This window comes from Anomaloglossus baeobatrachus, chromosome 4, assembly GCF_048569485.1.
Source record: "Anomaloglossus baeobatrachus isolate aAnoBae1 chromosome 4, aAnoBae1.hap1, whole genome shotgun sequence".
Taxonomy (NCBI): domain Eukaryota; kingdom Metazoa; phylum Chordata; class Amphibia; order Anura; family Aromobatidae; genus Anomaloglossus; species Anomaloglossus baeobatrachus.
Window position 1 is genome coordinate 165305335 of NC_134356.1, and position 24211 is coordinate 165329545.

The 24211-nt window shown below is 42.5% G+C and overlaps 1 long non-coding RNA gene across 1 annotated transcript; it reads right to left on the bottom strand.

The window, feature by feature from the left end:
• Window positions 1–22808: 22808 nt before the first annotated feature.
• On the bottom strand, window positions 22809–23520 carry LOC142301326 (uncharacterized). The gene is made up of 4 exons (XR_012752765.1): window positions 23438–23520; window positions 23300–23357; window positions 22980–23071; window positions 22809–22874 (listed from the first exon to the last, which is right to left on the bottom strand). It is a non-coding gene; the product is annotated as an uncharacterized LOC142301326 (long non-coding RNA).
• Window positions 23521–24211: the final 691 nt, after the last annotated feature.

A 24211-nucleotide genomic window follows, 5' to 3' on the forward strand; every position in this document is an offset into this window, starting at 1 on the left:
GCCATTATAGAAACAGCAGTGATCTGAAGGCGCTGTTCACGCACACTATACACTGAAATGTGATAATAGTTTGATTCACAGAGTGACTTACACTATTACAGCAGAAACCAAGCTATGATTTAGCTGTTTTTTGGCTGCTAGAACCGTTCTCGAACGTTTCTAGAACTACCGAGCTTTTGCAAAAAGCTCGAGTTCTAGTTCGATCTAGAACATGCCCCAAAATCACTCGAGCCGCGAACTGGAGAACCACGAACCACGAACCGCGCTCAACTCTATTTCTAACCCATGGTGTAATCCTAGCCGTAGCCTTAACCCAGGACCCAACCCTAATCCTCACCTCTGGGTTAATCTTAACCTTATATTCTGGCTTAACGTAGGTTAAACTGCTGCATTAACCCTATTTCTAGCCCCTAGTTTTAAACTAACTCCTGTTTTTACTCTATTCCTAACCCATGGTCTAACCCTAACCTTAACCCAGGGCTCAACCCTAATCCTCACCTCTGGCCTAACCCAAACCTTAACCTTAAATTCTGAGATAACCTAACTTTAACTGCTGGGCTAACTCTATTTCTAGCTAGTGGTCTGACTGTAACTCCTGTTTTAACTCTATTAATAACCCAAGGTCTAACCCTAACCCTAGCCTTAACCCAGGACCCAACCTTAATCCTCACCTCTGGCTTAACCCAAACCTTCAATTCTTGCTTAACATAGGTTAAACTGCTGCATTAACCCTATTTCTAGCCCCTAGTTTTAAACTAACTCCTGTTTCTCCTCTATTCCTAACCCATGGTCTAACCCCAACCCTAGCCTTAACAGAGGATTTATCCCTAATCTTCATCTCTGGCCTAACCCAAACCTAAACTTTAAATTCTGGGATAACTTAACTTTAACTGCTGGACTAACCCTATTTCTAGCTCCTGGTCTGACCCTAACTCCTGCTTTAACTCTATTCCTAACCCATAGTGTAACCCTAACCCTAGCCTTAACCCAGGTCCCAAACCTAATCCTCACCTTTGGCTTAACCTAAACATTAAATTCTGGCATAACCTAGGTTAAACTGCTGGACTAACCCTATTTCTAGCCCCTAGTTTTAAACTAACTCCTTTTTTTACTCTATTCCTAACCCATGGTCTAACACTAACCTTAGCCTTAACCCAGGACCCAACTCTAATCCTCACCTCTGACTTAACCTAAACCTTAAATACTGGGATTACCTAACTTTTGCTGCTTGACTAACCCTATTTCTAGCTCCTGGTCTGACCGTAACTCCTGTTTTAACTCTAATCCTAACCCATGGTCTAACCCTAACCCTAGCCTTAACCCAGGACCCAACTCTAATCCTCACCTCTTGCTTAATCTAAACCTTAAATTCTGGCTTAAAATATGTTAAACTGCTAGAAAAGCCTTATTTCTAGCCTCTAGTTTTAAACTATCTCCTGTTTTTACTCTATTCCTAACTAATGGTCTAACCTTAACCCTAGCCTTAAACCCAGACTCATCCCTAATCCTCACCTCTGGCCTAACCAAACCTAAACCTTAAATTCTGGGTTAACCTGACTTTAACTGCTGGACTTACACTATTTTTAGCCCCTGGTCTGACCTTAACTCCTATTTTAACTCTATTCCTAACCCATGGTCTAACCCTAACCTTAACCCAGGACTCAACCCTAATCCTCACTTTTGCCTATCCCAAACCTAAACCTTAAATTCTGGGATAACCTAACTTTAACTGCTTGACTAACCCTATTTCAAGCTCGTGGTCTGACCCTAACTCCTGTTTTAACTCTATTACTAACCGATGGTCTAACCCTAACCCTAGCCTTAACCCATGACCCAACCCTAATCCTCACCTACGGCTTAAACTAAACCTTAAATTCTGGCTTAACCTAACTTTAACTGCTGGACTAACCCTATTTCTAGCTCCTGATCTGACCCTAACTCCTATTTTAACTCTATTCCTAACCCATGGTCTAACCCTAACCCTAGCCTTAACACAGGACTCATCCCTAATCCTCACCTCTGGCCTAACCAAAACCTAAACCTTAAATTCTGGGATAACTTAACTTTAACTGCTGGAGTAACCCAATTTCTAGCTCCTGGTCTGATTCTAACTCCTGCTTTAACTCTATTCCTAACCCATGGTGTATTCCTAACCCTAGCCTTAACCAGGGACCCAACCTTAATCCTCACCTCTGTCTTAAACTAAACCTTAAATTCTGGCTTAAACTATGATAAACTGCTGGAATAACCCTATTTCTAGCCTCTAGTTTTAAACTAACTCCTGTTTTTACTCTATTCCTAACCCATGGTCTAACCCTAACCCTAGCTTTAAACCAGGACTCATCCCTAATCCTCACCTCTGGCCTAACCCAAACCTAAACCTTAAATTTTCGGATAACCTAACTTTAACTGCTGGACAAAGCCTATTTCTAGCTCCTAGTCTGACCCTAACTCCTGTTTTAACTCTACTACTAACCCATGGTCTAACCCTATCCCTAGCCTTAACCCATGACCCAACCCTAATCCTCACCCATGGCTTAACCTAAACCTTTAATTCTGGCTTAACCCAACTTTAACTGCTGAACTAACCCTATTTCTAGCTCCTGGTCTGACCTTAACTCCTGTTTTAACTCTATTCCAAACCCATGGTCTAACCCTAACCCTAGCCTTAAACCAGGACTCTTCCCTAATCCTCACCTCTGGCCTAACCCAAACCTTAACCTTAAATTCTGGGATAACCTAACTTTAGCTGCTAGACTAACCCTATTTCTAGCTTGTGGTCTGACCCTAACTCCTGTTTTAACTCTATTACTAACCCATGGTCTAACCCTAACCCCAGCCTTAACCCAGGACCCAAACCTAATCCTCACCTCTGGCTTATCCTAAACCTTCAATTCTGGCTTAACCTAGGTTAAACTGCTGGACTAACCCTAATTATAGCCCCTAGTGTTAAAATAATTCCTGTTTTTACTCTATTCCTAACCCATGGTCTAACCCTATCCCTAACCTTATCCCAGGACTCAACCCTAATCCTCACCTCTGGCCTAACCCAAACTTAAACCTTAAATTCTGGGATAACCTAACTTTAACTGCTGGACTAACCTTATTTCTAGCTCGTGGTCTGACCCTAACTTCTGTTTTAACTCTATTACTAACCCATGTTCTAACGATAACCCTAGCCTTAACCCAAGACCCAACCCTAATCCTCCCCACTGCCTTAACCTAAACCTTAAATTCTGGCTTAACTTAAGTGTAACGACTGGACTAACCCTATTTCTAGCTCCTGGTCTGACCCCAACTGCTGTTTTACCTCTATTCCTAACCCGCGGTCTAACCCTAACCCTAGCCTTAACCCACGACCCAACCCTTATCGTCACCTCTGACTTAACCTAAACCTTAAATACTTGGATAGCCTAACTTTAACTGCTGAACTAACCGTATTTCTAGCTCCTGGTCTGACCCTTACTCCTGTTTTAACTCTATTCCTAACCCATGGTCTAACCCTAACCCTAACTTTAACCCAGGACTCAACCCTAATCCTCACCTCTGGCCTAACCCAAACCTATACCTTAAATTCTGGATAACCTAACTTTAACTGCTGGACTAACCCTATTTCTAGCATCTGGTCTGAACCTAACTCCTGTTTTAACTCTATTCCTAACCCATGGTCTAACGCTACTCTAGTCTTAACCCAGGACCCAACCGTAATGCTCACCTCTGACCTACCCTAAACCTTAAATACTGGGATAACCTAACTTTAACTGACTGCTGGACTAACCCTATTTCTAGCTCCTGGTCTGACCCTAACTTCTGTTTTAACTCTATTCCTAACCCATAGTCTAACCCTTACCCTAGCCTTAACTTAGGACCCAACCCTAATCCACACCTCTGACTTAACCTAAACCTTAAATACTGGGATAACCTAACTTAAACTGCTGGACTAACCCTATTTCTAACTCATGGTCTGACCCTAACTCCTGCTTTAACTCTATTCCTAACCCATGGTGGAATCCTAGCCGTAGCCTTAACCCAGGACCCAACCCTAATCCTCACCTCTGGGTTAATCTTAACCTTATATTCTGGCTTACCGTAGGTTAAACTGCTGCATTAACCCTATTTCTAGCCCCTAGTTTTAAACTAACTCCTGTTTTTACTCTATTCCTAACACATGGTCTAACCCTAACCTTAACCCAGGGCTCAACCCTAATCCTCACCTCTGGCCTAACCCAAACCTTAACCTTAAATTCTGGGATAACCTAACTTTAACTGCTGGACTAACCCTATTTCTAGCTAGTGGTCTGACTGTAACTCCTGTTTTAACTCTATTAATAACCCATGGTCAAACCCTAACCCTAGCCTTAACCCAGGACCCAACCTTAATCCTCACCTCTGGCTTAACCCAAACCTTCAATTCTGGCTTAACATAGGTTAAACTGCTGCATTAACCCTATTTCTAGCCCCTAGTTTTAAACTAACTCCTGTTTCTCCTCTATTCCTAACCCATGGCCTAACCCTAACCCTAGCCTTAACACAGGACTTATCCCTAATCTTCATCTCTGGCCTAACCCAAACCTAAACTTTAAATTCTGGGATAACCTAACTTTAACTGCTGGACTAACCCTATTTCTAGCTCCTGGTCTGACCCCAACTCCTGCTTTAACACTATTCCTAACCCATAGTGTAACCCTAACCCTAACCTTAACCCATGACCCAACCCTAATCCTCACCTCTGGCTTAACCTAAACATTAAATTCTGGCTTAACCTAGGTTAAACTGCTGGACTAACCCTATTTCTAATTCCTGGTCTGACCCTAACTCCTGTTTTAAGTCTATTCCTAACCCATGGTCTAACCCTAACTCTAACCTTAACCCAGGACTCAACCCTAATACTCACCTCTGGCTTAACTTAAACCTTAAATTCTGGCTTAACTTAGGTTAAACTGCTGGACTAATCCTATTTCTAGCCCCTAGTTTTAAACTAACTCCTGTTTTTACTCTATTCCTAACCCATGGTCTAACCCTAACCCTAGCCTTAACCCAGGACCGAACCCTAATCCTCACCTCTGACTTAACCTACACCTTAAATACTGGAATAACCTAACTTTAACTGCTGGACTAACAATATTTCTAATTCCTGGTCTGACCCTAACTCCTGTTTTAAGTCTATTCCTAACCCATGGTCTAACCCTAACTCTAACCTTAACCCAGGACTCAACCCTAATACTCACCTCTGGCTTAACCTAAACCTTAAATTCTGGCTTAACTTAGGTTAAACTGCTGGACTAACCCTATTTCTAGCCCCTAGTTTTAAACTAACTCCTGTTTTTACTCTATTCCTAACCCATGGTCTAACCCTAACCCTAGCCTTAACCCAGGACCCAACCCCAATCCTCACCTCTGGCTTAACCCAAACCTTCATTTCTAGCTTAACATAGGTTAAACTGTTGGACTAACCCTATTTCTAGCTTGTGGTCTGACCCTAACTCCTGTTTTAACTCTATTACTAACCCTTGGTCCAACCCTTACCCTAGCCTTAACCCAGGACCCAACCATAATCCTCACCTCTGGCTTAACCTAAACCTTAAATTCTGGCTTAACTTAGGTTAAACTGCTGGACTAACCCTATTTCTAGCCCCTAGTTTTAAACTAACTCCTGTTTTTACTCTATTCCTAACCCATGGTCTAACCCTAACCCTAGCCTTAACCCAGGACCCAACCATAATCCTCACCTCTGGCTTAACCTAAACCTTAAATTCTGGCTTAACTTAGGTTAAACTGCTGGACTAACCCTATTTCTAGCCCCTAGTTTTAAACTAACTCCTGTTTTTACTCTATTCCTAACCCATGGTCTAACCCTAACCCTAGCCTTAACACAGGACTCATCCCTAATCCTCACCTCTGGCCTAACCCAAACCTAAACCTTAAATTCTGGGATAACCTAACTTTAACTGCTGGACAAACCCTATTTCTAGCTCCTGGTATGACCCTAACTCCTGCTTTAACTCTATTCCTAACCCATAGTGTAACCCTAACCCTAGCCTTAACCCAGGACCCAACCCTAATGTTCACCTCTGACTTAACCTAAACCTTAAATACTGGGATAACCTAACTTTTACTGCTTGACTAACCCTATTTCAAGCTCCTGGTCTGACCATAACTCCTGTTTTAACTCTAATCCTAACCCATGGTCTAACCCTAACCCTAACCTTAACCATGGACCCAACTCTAATCCTCACCTCTTGCTTAATCTAAACCTTAAATTCTGGCTTAAACTATGTTAAACTGCTGGAAAAACCTTATTTCTAGCCTCTAGTTTTAAACTAACTCCTGTTTTTACTCTATTCCTAACTAATTGTCTAACCCTAACCCTAGCCTTAAACCCGGACAAATCCCTAATCCTCACCTCTGGCCTAACCCAAACCTAAACCTTAAATTCTGGGATAACCTGACTTTAACTGCTGGACTTACCCTATTTTTAGCTCCTGGTCTGACCCTAACTCCTGTTTTAGCTCTATTCCTAACCCATGGTCTAACCCTAACCTTAACCCAGGACTCAACCCTAATCCTCACTTTGGCCTAACCCAAACCTAAACCTTAAATTCTGGGATAACTTAACTTTAACTGCTTGACTAACCCTATTTCAAGTTCGTGGTCTGACCCTAACTCCTGTTTTACCTCTATTACTAACCCATGGTCTAACCCTAACCCTAGCCTTAACCCATGACCCAACCCTAATCCTCACCTACTGCATAAACTAAACCTTAAATTCTGGCTTAACCTAACTTTAACTGCTGGACTAACCCTATTTCTAGCTCCTGGTCTGACCCTAACTCCTGTTTTAACTCTATTCCTAACCCATGGTCTAATCGTAACCCTAACCTTAACCCAGGACTCAACCCTACTCCTCACCTCTGGCCTAACCCAAACCTAAACCTTAAATTCTGGATAACCTAACTTTAACTGCTAGACTAACCCTATTTCTAGCATCTGGTCTGAACCTAACTCCTGTTTTAACTCTATTCCTAACCCATGGTTTAACGCTAACTCTAGTCTTAACCGAGGACCCAACCCTAATGCTCACCTCTGACCTACCCTAAACCTTAAATACTGGGATAACCTAACTTTAACTGCTGGACTAACCCTTTTTCTAGCTCCTGGTCTGACCCCAACTCCTGTTTTAACTCTATTCCTAACCCATAGTCTAACCCTAACCCTAGCCTTAACTTAGGACCCAACCCTAATCCACACCGCTGACTTAACCTAAACCTTAAATACTGAGATAACCTAACTTTAACTGCTGGACTAACCCTATTTCTAACTCCTGGTCTGACCCTAACTCATACTTTAACTCTATCCCTAACCCATAGTGTAATCTCAGCCGTAGCCTTAACTCAGAACCCAACCCTAATCCTCACCTCTGGGTTAATCTTAACCTTATATTCTGGCTTAACGTAGGTTAAACTGCTGCATTAACCCTATTTCTAGCCCCTAGTTTTAAACTAACTCCTGTTTTTACTCTATTCCTAACCCATGGTCTAACCCTAACCTTAACCCAGGGCTCAACACTAAACCTCATCTCTGGCCTAACCCAAACCTAAACCTTAAATTCTGGGATAACCTAACTTTAACTGCTGGACTAACCCTATTTCTAGCTCGTGGTTTGACCTTAACTCCTATTTTAACTCTATTACAAACCCATGGTCTAACCCTAACCCTAGCCTTAACGCAAGACCCAACCCTAATCCTCACCTCTGACTTAACCCAACCATTAAATACTGGGATAACTTAACTTTAACTGCTGGACTAAACCTATTTCTAGCTCCTGGTCTGACCCTTACTCCTGTTTTAACTCTTTTCCTAACCCATGGTCTAACCCTAACCCTAGCCTTAACCCAGGACCATATCCTAATCCTCACCTCTGACTTAACCTAATCCTTAAATACTAAGGTAACCCAACTTTAACTGCTGGGATAACCCTATTTCTAGCTTGTGGTCTGACACTAACTCCTATTTTAACTCTGTTTTTAACCCATGGTCTAACCCTAACCCTAGCCTTAACCCAGGACCCACCCTAATCCTCACCTCTGGGTTAACCCAAAACCTTTAATTCTGGCTTAACATAGGTGAAACTGCTGAACTAACCCTATTTCTAGCCCCTAGTTTTAAACTAACTCCTGTTTCTCCTCCATTCCTAACCCATATTCTAACCCTAACCCTTGCCTTAACACAGGACTCATCCCTAATCTTCACCTCTGGCCTAACCCAAACCTAAACTTTACATTCTGGGATAACCTATCTTTAACTGCTGGACTAACCCTATTTCTAGCTCCTGGTCTGACCCTAACTCCTGCTTTAACACTATTCCTAACCCATAGTGTAACCCTTACCCTAGCCTTAACCCAGGACCCAACCCTAATCCTCACCTCTGGCTTAACCTAAACATTAAATTCTGGCTTAACCTTGGTTAAACTGCTGCATTAACCCTATTTCTAGCCCCTAGTTTTAAACTAACTCCTGTTTTTACTCTATTCCTAACCCATGGTCTAACCCTAACCTTAACCCAGGGCTCAACCCTAATCCTCACCTCTGGCCTAACCCAAACCTTAACCTTAAATTCTGGGATAACCTAACTTTAACTGCTGGACTAACCCTATTTCTAGCTAGTGGTCTGACTGTAACTCCTGTTTTAACTCTATTAATAACCCATGGTCTAACTCTAACCCTAGCCTTAACCCAGGACCCAACCCTAATCCTCACCTCTGGCTTAACCCAAACCTTCAATTCTGGCTTAACATAGGTTAAACTGCTGCATTAACCCTATTTCTAGCCCCTAGTTTTAAACTAACTCCTGTTTCTCCTCTATTCCTAACCCATGGTCTAACCCTAGCCTTAACACAGGACTTATCCCTAATCTTCATCTCTGGCCTAACCCAAACCTAAACCTTAAATTCTGGGATAACCTAACTTTAACTGCTGGACTAACCCTATTTCTAGCTCGTGGTTTGACCTTAACTCCTATTTTAACTCTATTACAAACCCATGGTCTAACCCTACCCCTAGCCTTAACCCAGGACCCAACCCTAATCCTCACCTCTGACTTAACCCAACCATTAAATACTGGGATAACTTAACTTTAACTGCTGGACTAAACCTATTTCTAGCTCCTGGTCTGACCCTTACTCCTGTTTTAACTCTTTTCCTAACCCATGGTCTAACCCTAACCCTAGCCTTAACCCAGGACCATATCCTAATCCTCACCTCTGACTTAACCTAATCCTTAAATACTAAGGTAACCCAACTTTAACTGCTGGACTAACCTTATTTCTAGCTTGTGGTCTGACCCTAACTCCTATTTTAACTCTATTTTTAACCCATGGTCTAAAACTAACCCTAGCCTTAACCCAGGACCCACCCTAATCCTCACCTCTGGGTTAACCCAAACCTTCAATTCTGGCTTAACATAGGCTAAACTGCTGGACTAACCCTATTTCTAGCCCCTAGTTTTAAACTAACTCCTGTTTCTCCTCTATTCCTAACTTATATTCTAACCCTAACCCTTGCCCTAACACAGGACTCATCCCTAATCTTCACCTCTGGCCTAACCCAAACCTAAACTTTAAATTCTGGGATAACCTAACTTTAACTGCTGGACTAACCCTATTTCTAGCTCCTGGTCTGACCCTAACTCCTGCTTTAACACTATTCCTAACCCATAGTGTAACCCTTACCCTAGCCTTAACCCAGGACCCGACCCTAATCCACACCTCTGACTTAACCTAAACCTTAAATACTGGGATAACCTAACTTTAACTGCTGGACTAACCCTATTTCTAACTCCTGGACTGACCCTTACTCCTACTTTAACTCTATTCCTAACCCATGGTGTAATCCTAGCCGTAGCCTTAACCCAGGACCCAACCCTAATCCTCACCTCTGGGTTAATCTTAACCTTATATTTTGGCTTAATGTAGGTTAAACTGCTGCATTAACCCTATTTCTAGCCCCTAGTTTTAAAATAACTCCTGTTTTTACTCTATTCCTAACCCATGGTCTAACCCTAACCTTAACCCAGGGCTCAACACTAAACCTCATCTCTGGCCTAACCCAAACCTAAACCTTAAATTCTGGGATAACCTAACTTTAACTGCTGGACTAACCCTATTTCTAGCTCGTGGTTTGACCTTAACTCCTATTTTAACTCTATTACAAACCCATGGTCTAACAATACCCCTAGCCTTAACCCAGGACCCAACCCTAATCCTCACCTCTGACTTAACCCAACCATTAAATACTGGGATAACTTAACTTTAACTGCTGGACTAAACCTATTTCTAGCTCCTGATCTGACCCTTACTCCTGTTTTAACTCTTTTCCTAACCCATGGTCTAACCCTAACCCTAGCCTTAACCCAGGACCATATCCTAATCCTCACCTCTGACTTAACCTAATCCTTAAATACTAAAGTAACCCAACTTTAACTGCTGGACTAACCCTATTTCTAGCTTGTGGTCTGACCCTAACTCCTATTTTAACTCTATTTTTAACCCATGGTCTAACCCTAACCCTAGCCTTAACCCAGGACCCACCCTAATCCTCACCTCTGGGTTAACCCAAACCTTCAATTCTGGCTTAACATAGGTTAAACTGCTGGACTAACCCTATTTCTAGCCCCTAGTTTTAAACTAACTCCTGTTTCTCCTGTATTCCTAACCCATATTCTAACCCTAACCCTTGCCTTAACACAGGACTCATCCCTAATCTTCACCTCTGGCCTAACCCAAACCTAAACTTTAAATTCTGGGATAACCTAACTTTAACTGCTGGACTAACCCTATTTCTAGCTCCTGGTCTGACCCTAACTCCTGCTTTAACACTATTCCTAACCCATAGTGTAACCCAAACCCTAGCCTTAACCCAGGACCCAACCCTAATCCTCACCTCTGGCTTAACCTAAACATTAAGTTCTGGCTTAACCTTGGTTAAACTGCTGCATTAACCCTATTTCTAGCCCCTAGTTTTAAACTAACTCCTGTTTTTACTCTATTCCTAACTCATGGTCTAACCCTAACCTTAACCCAGGGCTCAACCCTAATCCTCACCTCTGGCCTAACCCAAACCTTAACATTAAATTCTGGGATAACCTAACTTTAACTGCTGTACTAACCCTATTTCTAGCTCGTGGTTTGACCTTAACTCCTATTTTACCTCTATTACAAACCCATGGTCTAACCCTACCCCTAGCCTTAACCCAGGACCCAACCCTAATCCTCACCTCTGACTTAACCCAATCATTAAATACTGGGATAACTTAACTTTAACTGCTGGACTAAACCTATTTCTAGCTCCTGGTCTGACCCTTACTCCTGTTTTAACTCTTTTCCTAACCCATGGTCTAACCCTAACCCTAGCCTTAACCCAGGACCATATCCTAATCCTCACCTCTGACTTAACCTAATCCTTAAATACTAAGGTAACCCAACTTTAACTGCTGGACTAACCCTATTTCTAGCTTGTGGTCTGACCCTAACTCCTATTTTAACTCTATTTTTAACCCATGGTCTAACCCTAACCCTAGCCTTAGCCCAGGACCCACCCTAATCCTCACCTCTGGGTTAACCCAAACCTTCAATTCTGGCTTAACATAGGTTAAACTGCTGGACTAACCCTATTTCTAGCCCATAGTTTTAAACTAACTCCTGTTTCTCCTGTATTCCTAACCCATATTCTAACCCTAACCCTTGCCTTAACACAGGACTCATCCCTAATCTTCACCTCTGGCCTAATTCAAACCTAAACTTTAAATTCTGGGATAACCTAACTTTAACTGCTGGACTAACCCTATTTCTAGCTCCTGGTCTGACCCTAACTCCTGCTTTAACACTATTCCTAACCCATAGTGTAACCCTTACCCTAGCCTTAACCCAGGACCCAACCCTAATCCTCACCTCTGGCTTAACCTAAACATTAAATTCTGGCTTAACCTAGGTTAAACTGCTGGACTAACCCTATTTCTAGCCCCTAGTTTTAAACTAACTCCTGTTTTTACTCTATTCCTAACCCTTGGTATAACCCTAACCCTAGCCTTAACCCAGGACCGAACCCTAATCCTCACCTCTGACTTAACCTAAACCTTAAATACTGGGATAACCTAACTTTAACGGCTCGATTAACCCTATTTCTAGCTCTTGGTCTGACCCTAACTCCTCTTTTAACTCTATTACTAACCCATGGTCTAACCCTAACCCTAACCCTAGCCTTAACCCATGACCCAACCCAAAACCACACCTATGGCTTAACCTAAACCTTAAATTCTGGGATAACCTAACTTTAACTGCTGAACTAACCCTATTTCTAGCTCCTGGTCTGACCCTAACTCCTGTTTTAACTCTATTCCTAACCCATGGTCTAACCCTAACCTTAACCCAGAACTCAACCCTAATCCTCACCTCTGGCCTAACCCAAACCTAAACCTTAAATTCTGGATAACCTAACTTTAACTGCTGGACTAACCCTATTTCTAGCATCTGGTCAGAACCTAACTCCTGTTTAACTCTATTCCTAACCCATGGTTTAACGCTAACTCTAGTCTTAACCCAGGACCCAACCCTAATGCTCACCTCTGACCTACCCTAAACCTTAAATACTGGGATAACCTAACTTTAACTGCTGGACTAACCCTATTTCTAGCTCCTGGTCTGACCCGAACTCCTGTTTTAACTCTATTCCTAACCCATAGTCTAACCCTAACCCTAGCCTTAACTTAGGACCCATCCCTAATCCACACCTCTAACTTAACCTAAACCTTAAATACTGGGATAACCTAATTTTAACTGCTGGACTAACCCTATTTCTAACTCCGGGTCTGACCCTAACTCCTGCTTTAACTCTATTCCTAACCCATGGTGTAATCCTAGCCATAGCCTTAACCCAGGACCCAACCCTAATCCTCACCTCTGGGTTAATCTAAACCTTATATTCTGGCATAACGTAGGTTAAACTGCTGCATTAACCTTATTTCTAGCCCCTAGTTTTAAACTAACTCCTGTTTTTACTCTAACCCTAACCCATGGTCTAACCCTGACCTTAACCAAGGGCTCAACCCTAATCCTCACCTCTGGCCTAACCCAAACCTTAACCTTAAATTCTGGGATAACCTAACTTTAACTGCTGGACTAACCCTATTTCTAGCTTGTGGTCTGACCCTAACTCCTGTTTTAACTCTATTATTAACCCATGGTCTAACCCTAACCCTTGCCTTAACCCAGGACCCAACCCTAATCCTCACCTCTGGCTTAGCCCAAACCTTCAATTCTGGCTTAACATAGGTTAAACTGCTGGACTAACCCTATTTCTAGCCCCTAGTTTTAAACTAACTCCTGTTTCTTCTCTATTCCTAACCCATGGTCTAACCCTAACCCATGCCTTAACCCAGGACCCAACCCTAATCCTCACCTCTGACTTAACCTAATTCTTAAATGCTGGGATAACCTAACTTAAACTGCAGGACTAACCCTATTTCTAGCTCCTGGTCTGACCCTAACTCCTGTTTTAACTCTATTCCTAACCCTTGGTCTAACCCTAACCTTAATCCAGGACTCAACCCTATTCCTCACCTCTGGCCTAACCCAAACCAAAACCTTAAATTCTGGGATAACCTAAATTTGACTGCTGGACTAACCCTATTTCTAGCCTCTGGTCTGAACCTAACTCCTGTTTTAACTCTATTCCTAACCCATGGTCTAACCCTAACCCTAGCTTTAACCCAGGACCGAACCCTAATCCTCACCTCTGACTTAACCTAAACCTTAAATACTTTGATAACCTAACTTTAACTGCTGGACTAACCCTATTTCTAATTCCTTATCTGACCTTAACTCCTGTTTTAAGTCTATTCCTAACCCATGGTCTAATCTTAACTCTAACCTTAACCCAGGACTCAACCCTAATCCTCAACTCTGGCCTAACCCAAACCTATACCTTAAATTCTGGGGTAACCTAACTTTAACTGCTGGATTAACCCTACTTCTAGCTCTTGGTCTGACCCTAACTCCTCTTTTAACTCTATTATAAACCCATGGTCTAACTCTAACCCTAGCCTTAACCCATGACCCAACCCTAAAGCTCACCTATGGCTTAACCTTAACCTTAAATTCTGGAATAACCTAACTTTAACTGCTGGACTAACCCTATTTCTAGCTTGTGGTCTGACCCTTACTCCTGTTTTAACTCTATTACTAACCCATGGTCTAACCCTAACCCTAGCCTTTGCCCAGGACCCAACCCTAATCCTCACCTCTGGCTTAACCTAAGCCTTAAATTCTGGCTTAACTTAGGTTAAACTGCTGGACTAACCCTATTTCTAGCCCCTAGTTTTAAACTAACTCCTGTTTTTACTCTATTCCTAACCCATGGTCTAACCCTAACCCTAGCCTTAACCCAGGACCCAACCATAATTCTAACCTCTGACTTAACCCAAACCTTCAATTCTGGCTTAACATAGGTTAAACTGTTGGACTAACCCTATTTCTAGCCCCTAGTTTTAACCTAACTCCTGTTTTTCCTCTATTCCTAACCCATGGTCTAACCCTAACCCTAGCCTTAACACAGGACTCATCCCTAGTCCTCACCTCTGGCCTAACCCAAACCTAAACCTTAAATACTGGGATAACCTAACTTTTACTGCTTGAGTAACCCTATTTCTAGCTCCTGGTCTGACCCTAACTCCTGTTTTAACTCTAATTTTATCCAATGGTCTAACCCTATCCCTAGCCTTAACCCAGGACCCAACTCTAATCCTCACCTCTTGCTTAATCTAAACCTTAAATTCTGGCTTAAACTATGTTAAACTGCTGGAAAAACCTTATTTCTAGCCTCTAGTTTTAAACTAATTCCTGTTTTTACTCTACTCCTAACTAATGGTCTAACCGTAACCCTAGCCTTAAACCCGGACTCATCCCTAATCCTCACCTCTGGCCTAACCCAAACCTAAACCTTAAATTCTGGGATAACCTGACTTTAACTGCTGGACTTACCCTATTTTTAGCTCCTGGTCTGACCCTAACTCCTGTTTTAACTCTATTCCTAACCCAAGGTCTAACCCTAACCTTAACCCAGGGCTTAACCCTAATCCTCACTTCTGGCCTAACCCAAACCTTAACCTTAAATTCTGGGATAACCTAACTTTAACTGCTGGACTAACCCTATTTCTAGTTTGTGGTTTGACCCAAACTCCTGTTTTAACTCTATTATTAACCCAAGGTCTAACCCTAACCCTAGCCTTAACCCAGGACCCAACCCTAATCCTCACCTCTGGCTTAACCCAAACCTTCAATTCTGGCTTAACATATGTTAAACTGCTGGACTAACCCTATTTCTAGCCCCTAGTTTTAACCTAACTCCTGTTTTTCCTCTATTCCTAACCCATGGTGTAACCCTAACCATAGCCTTAACCTGGGACCCAACCCTAATCCTCACCTCTGGCTTAACCTAAACACTAAATTCTGGCTTAACCTAGGTTAAATGCTGGACTAACCCTATTTCTAGCCCCTAGTTTTAAACTAACTCCTGTTTTTACTCTATTCCTAACCCATCGTATAACCCTAACCCTAGCCTTAACCCAGGACCGAACCCTAATCCTCACCTCTGACTTAACCTAAACCTTAAATACTGGGATAACCTAACTTTAACTGCTGGACTAACCCTATTTCTAGCTCCTGGTCTGACCCTAACTCCTGTTTTAAGTCTATTCCTAACCCATGGTCTAACCCTAACCCTAACCTTAACCCAGGACTCAACCCTAATCCCCACCTCTGGCCTAACCCAAACCTAATCCTTAAATTCTGGGATAACCTAACTTTAACTGCTGGATTAACCCTATTTCTAGCTCTTGGTCTGACCTTAACTCCTCTTTTAACTCTATTACTAACCCATGGTCTAACCCTAAATTTAACCCTAGCCTTAACCCAGGACCCAACCCTAATCCTCACCTCTGACTTAACCTAAACCTTAAATACTGGGATAACCTAACTTTTACTGCTTGAGTAACCCTATTTCTAGCTCCTGGTCTGACTCTAACTCCTGTTTTAACTCTAACTTTATCCAATGGTCTAACCTTAACCCTAGCCTTAACCCAGGACCCAACTCTAATCCTCACCTCTTGCTTAATCTAAACCTTAAATTCTGGCTTAAACTATGTTAAACTGCTGGAAAAACCTTATTTCTAGCCTCTAGTTTTAAACTAATTCCTGTTTTTACTCTATTCCTAACTAATGGTCTAACCGTAACCCTAGCCTTAAACCCGGACTCATCCCTAATCCTCACCTCTGGCCTAACCCAAACCTAAACCTTAAATTCTGGGATAACCTGACTTTAACTGCTGGACTTACCCTATTTTTAGCTCCTGGTCTGACCCTAACTCCTGTTTTAACTCTATTCCTAACCCATGGTCTAACCCTAACCTTAACCCAGGGCTCAACCCTAATCCTCACCTCTGGCCTAACCCAAGCCTTAACCTTAAATTCTGGGATAACCTAACTTTAACTGCTGGACTAACCCTATTTCTAGCTAGTAGTCTGAGCCTAACTCCTGTTTTAACTCTATTACTAACCCATGGTCTAACCCTTACCCTAGCCTTAACCCAGGACCCAACCCTAATCCTCACCTCTGGCTTAACCTAAACCTTAAATTCTGGCTTAACTTAGGTTAAACTGCTGGACTAACCCTATTTCTAGCCCCTAGTTTTAAATTAACTCCTGTTTTTACTCTATTCCTAACCCATGGTATAACCCTAACCCTAGCTTTAACCCAGGACCGAACCCTAATCCTCACCTATGGCTTAACCTAAACCTTAAATTCTGGGATAACCTAACTTTAACTGCTGAACTAACCTTACTTCCATCTCCTGGTCTGGCACCAACTCCTGTTTTACCTCTATTCCTAACCCATGGGCTAACCCTAACCTTAACCTTAACCCAGGACTCAACCCTAATCCTCACCTCTGGCCTAACCCAAACCTAAACCTTAAATTCTGGATAACCTATCTTTAACTGCTGAATCAACCCTATTTCTAGCATCTGGTCTGAACCTAACTCCTGTTTTAACTCTATTGCTAACCCATGGTCTAACGCTAACTCTAGTCTTAACCCAGGACCCAACCCTAATGCTCACCTCTGACCTACCCTAAACCTTAAATTCTGGGATAACCTAACTTTAACTGCTGGATTAACCCTATTTCTAGCTCTTGATCTGACCTTAACTCCTCTTTTACCTCTATTACTAACCCATGGTCTAACCCTAAATTTAACCCTAGCCTTAACCCATGACCCATCCCTAAACCTCATCTATGGCTTAACCCAAACCTTAAATTCTGGGATAACCTAACTTTAACTGCTGAACTAACCCTATTTCTAGCTCCTGGTCTGACCCTAACTCCTGTTTTAACTCTATTCCTAACCCATGATCTAACCCTAACCTTAACCCAGGACTCAACCCTAATCCTCACCTCTGGCCTAACCCAAACCTAAACCTTAAATACTGGGATAACCTAACTTTAACTGCTGGACTAACCCTATTTCTAACTCCTCGTCTGACCCTAACTCCTGCTTTAATTCTATTCCTAACCCATGGTGTAATCCTAGCCGTAGCCTTAACCCAGGACCCAACCCTAATCCTCACCTCTGGGTTAATCTAAACCTTATATTCTGGCTTAACGTAGGTTAAACTGCTGCATTAACCCTATTTCTAGCCGCTAGTTTTAAACTAACTCCTGTTTTTACTCTATTCCTAACCTATGGTCTAACCCTAACCTTAACCCAGGGCTCAACCCTAATCCTCACCTCTGGCCTAACCCAAACCTTAACCTTAAATTCTGGGATAACCTAACTTTAACTGCTGGACTAACCCGATTTCTAGCTTGTGGTCTGACCCTAACTCCTGTTTTAACTCTATTATTAACCCATGGTCTAACCCTAACCCTAGCCTTAACCCAGGACCCAACCCTAATCGTCACCTCTGGCTTAACCCAAACCTTCAATTCTGGCTTAAGTAAGGTTAAACTGCTGGACTAACCCTATTTCTAGCCCCTAGTTTTAAACTAACTCCTGTTTCTCCTCTATTCCTAACCCATGGTCTAACCCTAACCCTAGCCTTAACACAGGACGTATCCCTAATCTTCACTTCTGGCCTAACCCAAACCTAAACTTTAAATTCTGGGATAACCTAACTTTAACTGCTGGACTAACCGTATTTCTAGCTCCTGGTCTGACCCTAACTCCTGTTTTTACTCTATTCCCAAACCATGGTCCAACCCTAACCCTAGCCTTAACCCAGGACTCAACCTTAATCCTCACTTCTGGCATAACATTAACCTAAACCTTAAATTCTGGGATAACCTAACTTTAACTGCAGGACTAACCCTATTTCTAGCTCGTGGTCTGACCCTAACTCCTGTTTTAACTCTATTACTAACCCATGGTCTAACCTTAACCCTAGCCTTAATTTAGGACCAAACCCAAATCCTCACCTCTGCCATAACCTAAACCTTAAATTCTGGCTTAACCGAAGTTTAACTGCTGGACTAAACCTATTTCAAGCCCCTGGTCTGACCCTAACTCCTGCTTTAACTCTATTCCTAACCCATGGTGTAACCCTAACCCTAGCCTTAACCCAGGACCCAACCCTAATCCTCATCTCTGAATTAACCTAAAATTTAAATACTGGGATAACCAAACTTTAACTGCAGGATTAACCCTATTTCTAGCTCGTGGTCTGACTATAACTACTGTTTTAACTCTATTACTAAGCCTTGGTCTAACCCTAACCCTATACTTAACCAAGGACCCAACCCAAATCCTCACCTCTGCCTTAACCTAAACCTTAAATTCTGGCCTAACCTAAGTTTAACTGCTAGACTTACCCTATTTCTAGCTCCTGGTCTGACCCTAACTCTTGTTTTAACTCTATTACTAACCCATTGTCTAACCCTAACCCTAGCCTTAACCAAGGACCCAACCCTAATCTTCACCTCTGACTTAACCTAAACCTTAAATACTGGGATAACCTAACTTTAACTGCTGGACTAACCCTATTTCTGGCAAATGGTCTGACCCTAACTCGTGCTTTAACTCTATTCCTAACCCATGGTCTAACCCTAACCCTAGCCATAACCCAGGACCCAACCCTAATCCTCACCTCTGACTTAACTTAAACCTTAAATTCTGGCTTAACCTAAGTTTAACTGCTAGACTAATGCTATTTCTAGCCCCTGGTCTGAAATTAACTCCTGCTTTAACTCTATGCCTAACCCATGGTGTAACCCTAACCCTATCCTGAACCAAGGACTCAACCCTAATCCTCACCTCTGACTTAACCTAAACTTTAAATACTGGGATAACCTAACTTTAACTAATGGACTAACCCTATTTCTAGTTCGTGGTCTGACCCTAACTGCTGTTTTAACTCTATTACTAACCCATGGTCTAACCCTAGCCTTAACCCAGGACCCAATCCTAATCCTCACCTCTGGCTTAACCTAAACCTGAAATACTGAGATAACTTAACATTAATTGCTGGACTAACCCTATTTCAAGCTACTGGTCTGACCCTAACTCCTGTTGTAGTTCTAATCCTAACCCATCGTCTTACCCTAACCCTAGTCTTAACCCAGGACTTAAACTTAATCCTCACCTCTGGCCTAACCCAAACCTAAACCTTAAATTCTGGAATAACCTAACTTTAACTGCAGGACTAACCCTATTTCTAGCTTGTGGTCTGACCCTAACTCCTGTTTTAACTCTATTACTAACCCAAGGTCTAAAATTAACCCTAGCCTTAATTTAGGACCCAACCCAAATCCTCACCTCTGCCATAACCTAAACCTTACATTCTGGGATAACCTAACTTTAACTGCTGGACTCACCCTATTTCAAGCCACTGGTCTGACCCTAACTCCTGCTTTAACTCTATTCCTGACCCATAGTGTAACCCTAACCCTAGCCTTAACCCAGGACTCAACACTAATTCTCACCACTGACTTAACCTAAACCTGAAATACTGGGATAACTTAACTTTAACTGCTAATGTAACCCTATTTCTAGCTCCTGGTCTGACCCTAACTGCTGTTTCAACTCTATTTCTAACCCATGGTCTAACTCTAACCCTAGCCTTAACCCAGGACCAAATCCTTATCCTAACCTCTGGCTTAACCTAAGCCTTAAATTATGGCTTAACCTAAGTTTAACTGCTGGACTAACCCTTTTTCTAGCTCCTAGTTTGACCCTCACTCCTGTTTTAACTCTATTCCTAACCCATAGTCTAACCCTAGCCTTAACCCAGGACCCAACCCTAATCCACACCTCTGACCTAACCTAAACCTGAAATACTGGGATAACCTAACTTTAACTGCTGGACTAAACCTATTTCTAGCTCCTGGTTTCACCCTAACTCCTGTTTTAACTCTATTCCTAACACGTTATCTAACCCTAACCCTAGCCTTTAACCCAGGACCCTACCCTAATCCTCACCTCTGGGTTAATCTAAACCTTATATTCTGGCTTAACGTAGGTTAAACTGCTGGACTAACCGTATTTCTAGCCCCTAGTTTTAAACTAACACCTGTTTTTACTCTATTTCTAACCCATGGTCTAACCCTAACCCTAACCTTAACCCAGGACCCAACCCTAATCCTCACCACTGACTTAACCTAAACCTTATATTCTGGGATAACCTAACTTTAACTGTTGGACTAACCCTATTTCTAGCTCGTGGTCTGACCCTAACTGCTGTTTCAACTCTATTTCTAACCCATGGTCTAACCCTAACCCTAGCCTTAACCCAGGACCAAATCCTAATTCTAACCTCTGGCTTAACCTAAACCTTAAATTCTGGCTTAACCTAAGTTTAACTGCTGGACTATCCCTATTTCTAGCTCCTAGTCTGACCCTAACTCCTGTTTTAACTCTATTCCTAACCCATAGTCTAACCCTAACCCTAGCCTTAACCCAGGACCCAACCCTAATCCACACCTCTGACCTAACCTAAACCTTAAATACTGGGATAACCTAACTTTAACTGCTGGACTAAACCTATTTCTAGCTCCTGGTTTCACCCTAACTCCTGTTTTAACTCTATTCCTAACACGTGGTCTAACCCTAACCCTAGCCTTTAACCCAGGACCCAACCCTAATCCTCACCTCTGGGTTAATCTAAACCTTATATTCTGGCTTAACCTAGGTTAAACTGCTGGACTAACCGTATTTCTAGCCCCTAGTTTTAAACTAACACCTGTTTTTACTCTATTTCTAACCCATAGTCTAACCCTAACCCTAACCTTAATCCAGGATTCAACCATAATCCTTACCTCTGGCCTAACCCAAACCTAAACTTTAAATTCTGCGATAACCTAACTTTAACTGCTGGACAAACCCTATTTCTAGCTCCTGGTCTGACCCTAACTCCTGTTTTAACTCTATTCCTAACCCGTGGTCTAACCCTAACCCTAACCTTAACCCAGGACTCAAACCTAATCCTCACCTCTGGCCTAACCCAAACCTAAACCTTAAATTCTGGATAACCTAACTTTAACTGCTGGACTGACCCTATTTCTAGCATCTCGTCTGAACCTAACATCTGTTTTAACTCTATTCCTAACCCATTGTCTAACGCTAACTCTCGTCTTAACCCAGGACCCAACTTTAATGCTCACCTCTGACCTAACCAAAACCTTAAATTCTGGGATAACCTAACTTTAACTGCAGGACTAAACCTATTTTTAGCTTCTGGTCTGACCCTAAGTCCTGTTTTAACTCTATTCCTAACCCATAGTCTAACCCTAACCCTAACCTTAACCCAGGACCCAACCCTAATCCACACCTCTGGGTTAATCTAAACCTTATATTCTGTATTAACCTAGGTTAAACTGCTGGACTAACCCTATTTCTAGCCCCTAGTTTTAAACTAACTCCTGTTTTTACTCTATTCATAACCCATGGTCTAACCCAAACCCTAGCCTTAACCCAGGACCCAACCCTAATCCTCACCTCTGGCTTAACCCAAACCTTCAATTCTGGCTTAACATAGGTTAAACTGCTGGACTGACCCTATTTCTAGCCCCTAGTTTTAATCTAACTCCTGTGTTTCCTCTATTCCTAACTCATGGTCGAACCCTAACCATAGCCTTAACGCAGGACTCATCCCTAATTCTCACCTTTGGCCTAACCCAAACCTAAACCTTAAATTCTGGGATAACCTAACTTTAACTGCTAGACTAACCCTATTTCTAGCTCGTGGTCTGACCCTAAGTCCTGCTTTAACACTCATCCTAACCCATAGTGTAACCCTAACCCTAGCCTTAACCCAGGACTCAACCCTAACCCTAACCTCTGGTTTAACCTAAACAATAAATTCTGGCTTAACCTAGGTTAAACTGCTGGACTAACCCTTTTTCTAGCCCCTAGTTTTAAACTAACTCCTGTTTTTACTCTATTTCTAACCCATGGTCTAACCCTAACCCTAGCCTTAACCAAGGACCCAACCCTAATCTTCACCTCTGACTTTACCTAAACCATAAATACTGGGATAACCTAACTTTAACTGCTGGACTAACCCTATTTCTGACCAATGGTCTGACCCTAACTTGTGCTTTAACTCTATTCCTAATTAAATACAGAAAAGTCCGGCTGCAACTGCTACAGATAGGTGCTATCGGGTAATAAATTAGTAACAAGTAATGGGGAACCCGAGCACTCAATAAGAGAGGAGAGGAAAATTTGAATGCGAGTGTTTTTATTCACAACCAACAAAAATTGCAAAATGTGAACCCTGACACAAAAGCAACAAACCAACGTTTCGGTTTATCAGACCTTTCTCAAGGTAGTTGCCTGTGGAGGTAAAAGTACACCGTGAGTATATATATACACAAGTGTGACAGACAGCAATATATACAAATATACATTTATACACCTATATACAGGATATGTACATACTTATAATAGAGACGCAGAGGTATACGGGTCACAGGGACAGCCGTCAGGGTAGAGGGTAAGTGGAGGGCGTCACATTCAGCATTAAGCGGTATCTGGCAGTTTAGAAATAATATGCATAAGAAGAAGCACCACAATGCAATATGAGGAAGTCAGGACACTGTCCGCTGGATGATACAGATGGCAATAGAATCATGTAATAGGTACATAGGAACATTATATTCCTCATTGAAGAAAGCACAAGTACATCAGTTAAGTACATATATGCATGACCATTTTACATGGAAAGAGATAGTAGTAATCAAGGTAGCATAACTACATACCAGAATGGTGGTGATGTGAGGATTAAACACAGAGGCAGAGGAGGAGAGGAGAAGACACCTGGAAGAAAAGTCACAAGCATTAGAGAATGGTAAGCAGAGATAGTGAGAGGTCCACAGGGGGAGGATGCACTGGGTTACCTGCTCATAGAGGACCATATAGTGCTGGAACAGCGGTGGCAGTGGTGATGGCAGCGTGGGTGTACTGGGCTGTGGAGCACCATTATAAGGAGAACACTGAGTGGAGCATCACTTCCGGTTTGGACAGGGCGCAATGCATGGTGGGAAAGTGTCCACTGCACATGTGCGTGATGTCAGCAGTGCTGGGCAGGTGTTGGGAGGGGCTGGGCACATGAGCTTTGGGTCTGACAGGAACAGAGACATGTCAGTCATGTCGAGGGGTGTGAGCATGACGTCAGTAGTGTGGGATGAACGATAGGCAGGGTCAGGACACTGAGCGCTGAGTATGATAGGATAAGGGATGTGTCCATCATAGAAAGAGGTGTGGGCATAATGTAGGGAAGAAACTACAGGCAAAATCCTAAAGTCTGTTAGAGGCATGGATGTGTCAGTAATGTAAGTGTGTAATAAGCATGGTATGGATGTGGCAGCAGTGGTATAGTGTGAGCACATAGAGGGCCTAATATGGATATGGGAATAAAAGTGGTGTATGAGTAAGAGATACAGGAGGGGGAACATAGGCACTGAGCAGGAGTGAGTGAATGTGAACATGCTAGAGGCTGCGATCTGTATCCACTGGGAGGGCTAAGGATACACTCAGTGTACTGGATGGAGTATAGTTACCTGTCAGGAGGCCCAAATGTGCAGAAGAGTGCTATAGTGGCCCGTAAGTGAAGGAGAAAGGATACTAGGATACCTAGAAGGAGAAAAGGAAGCAAGTACAGGCGTCAGTAT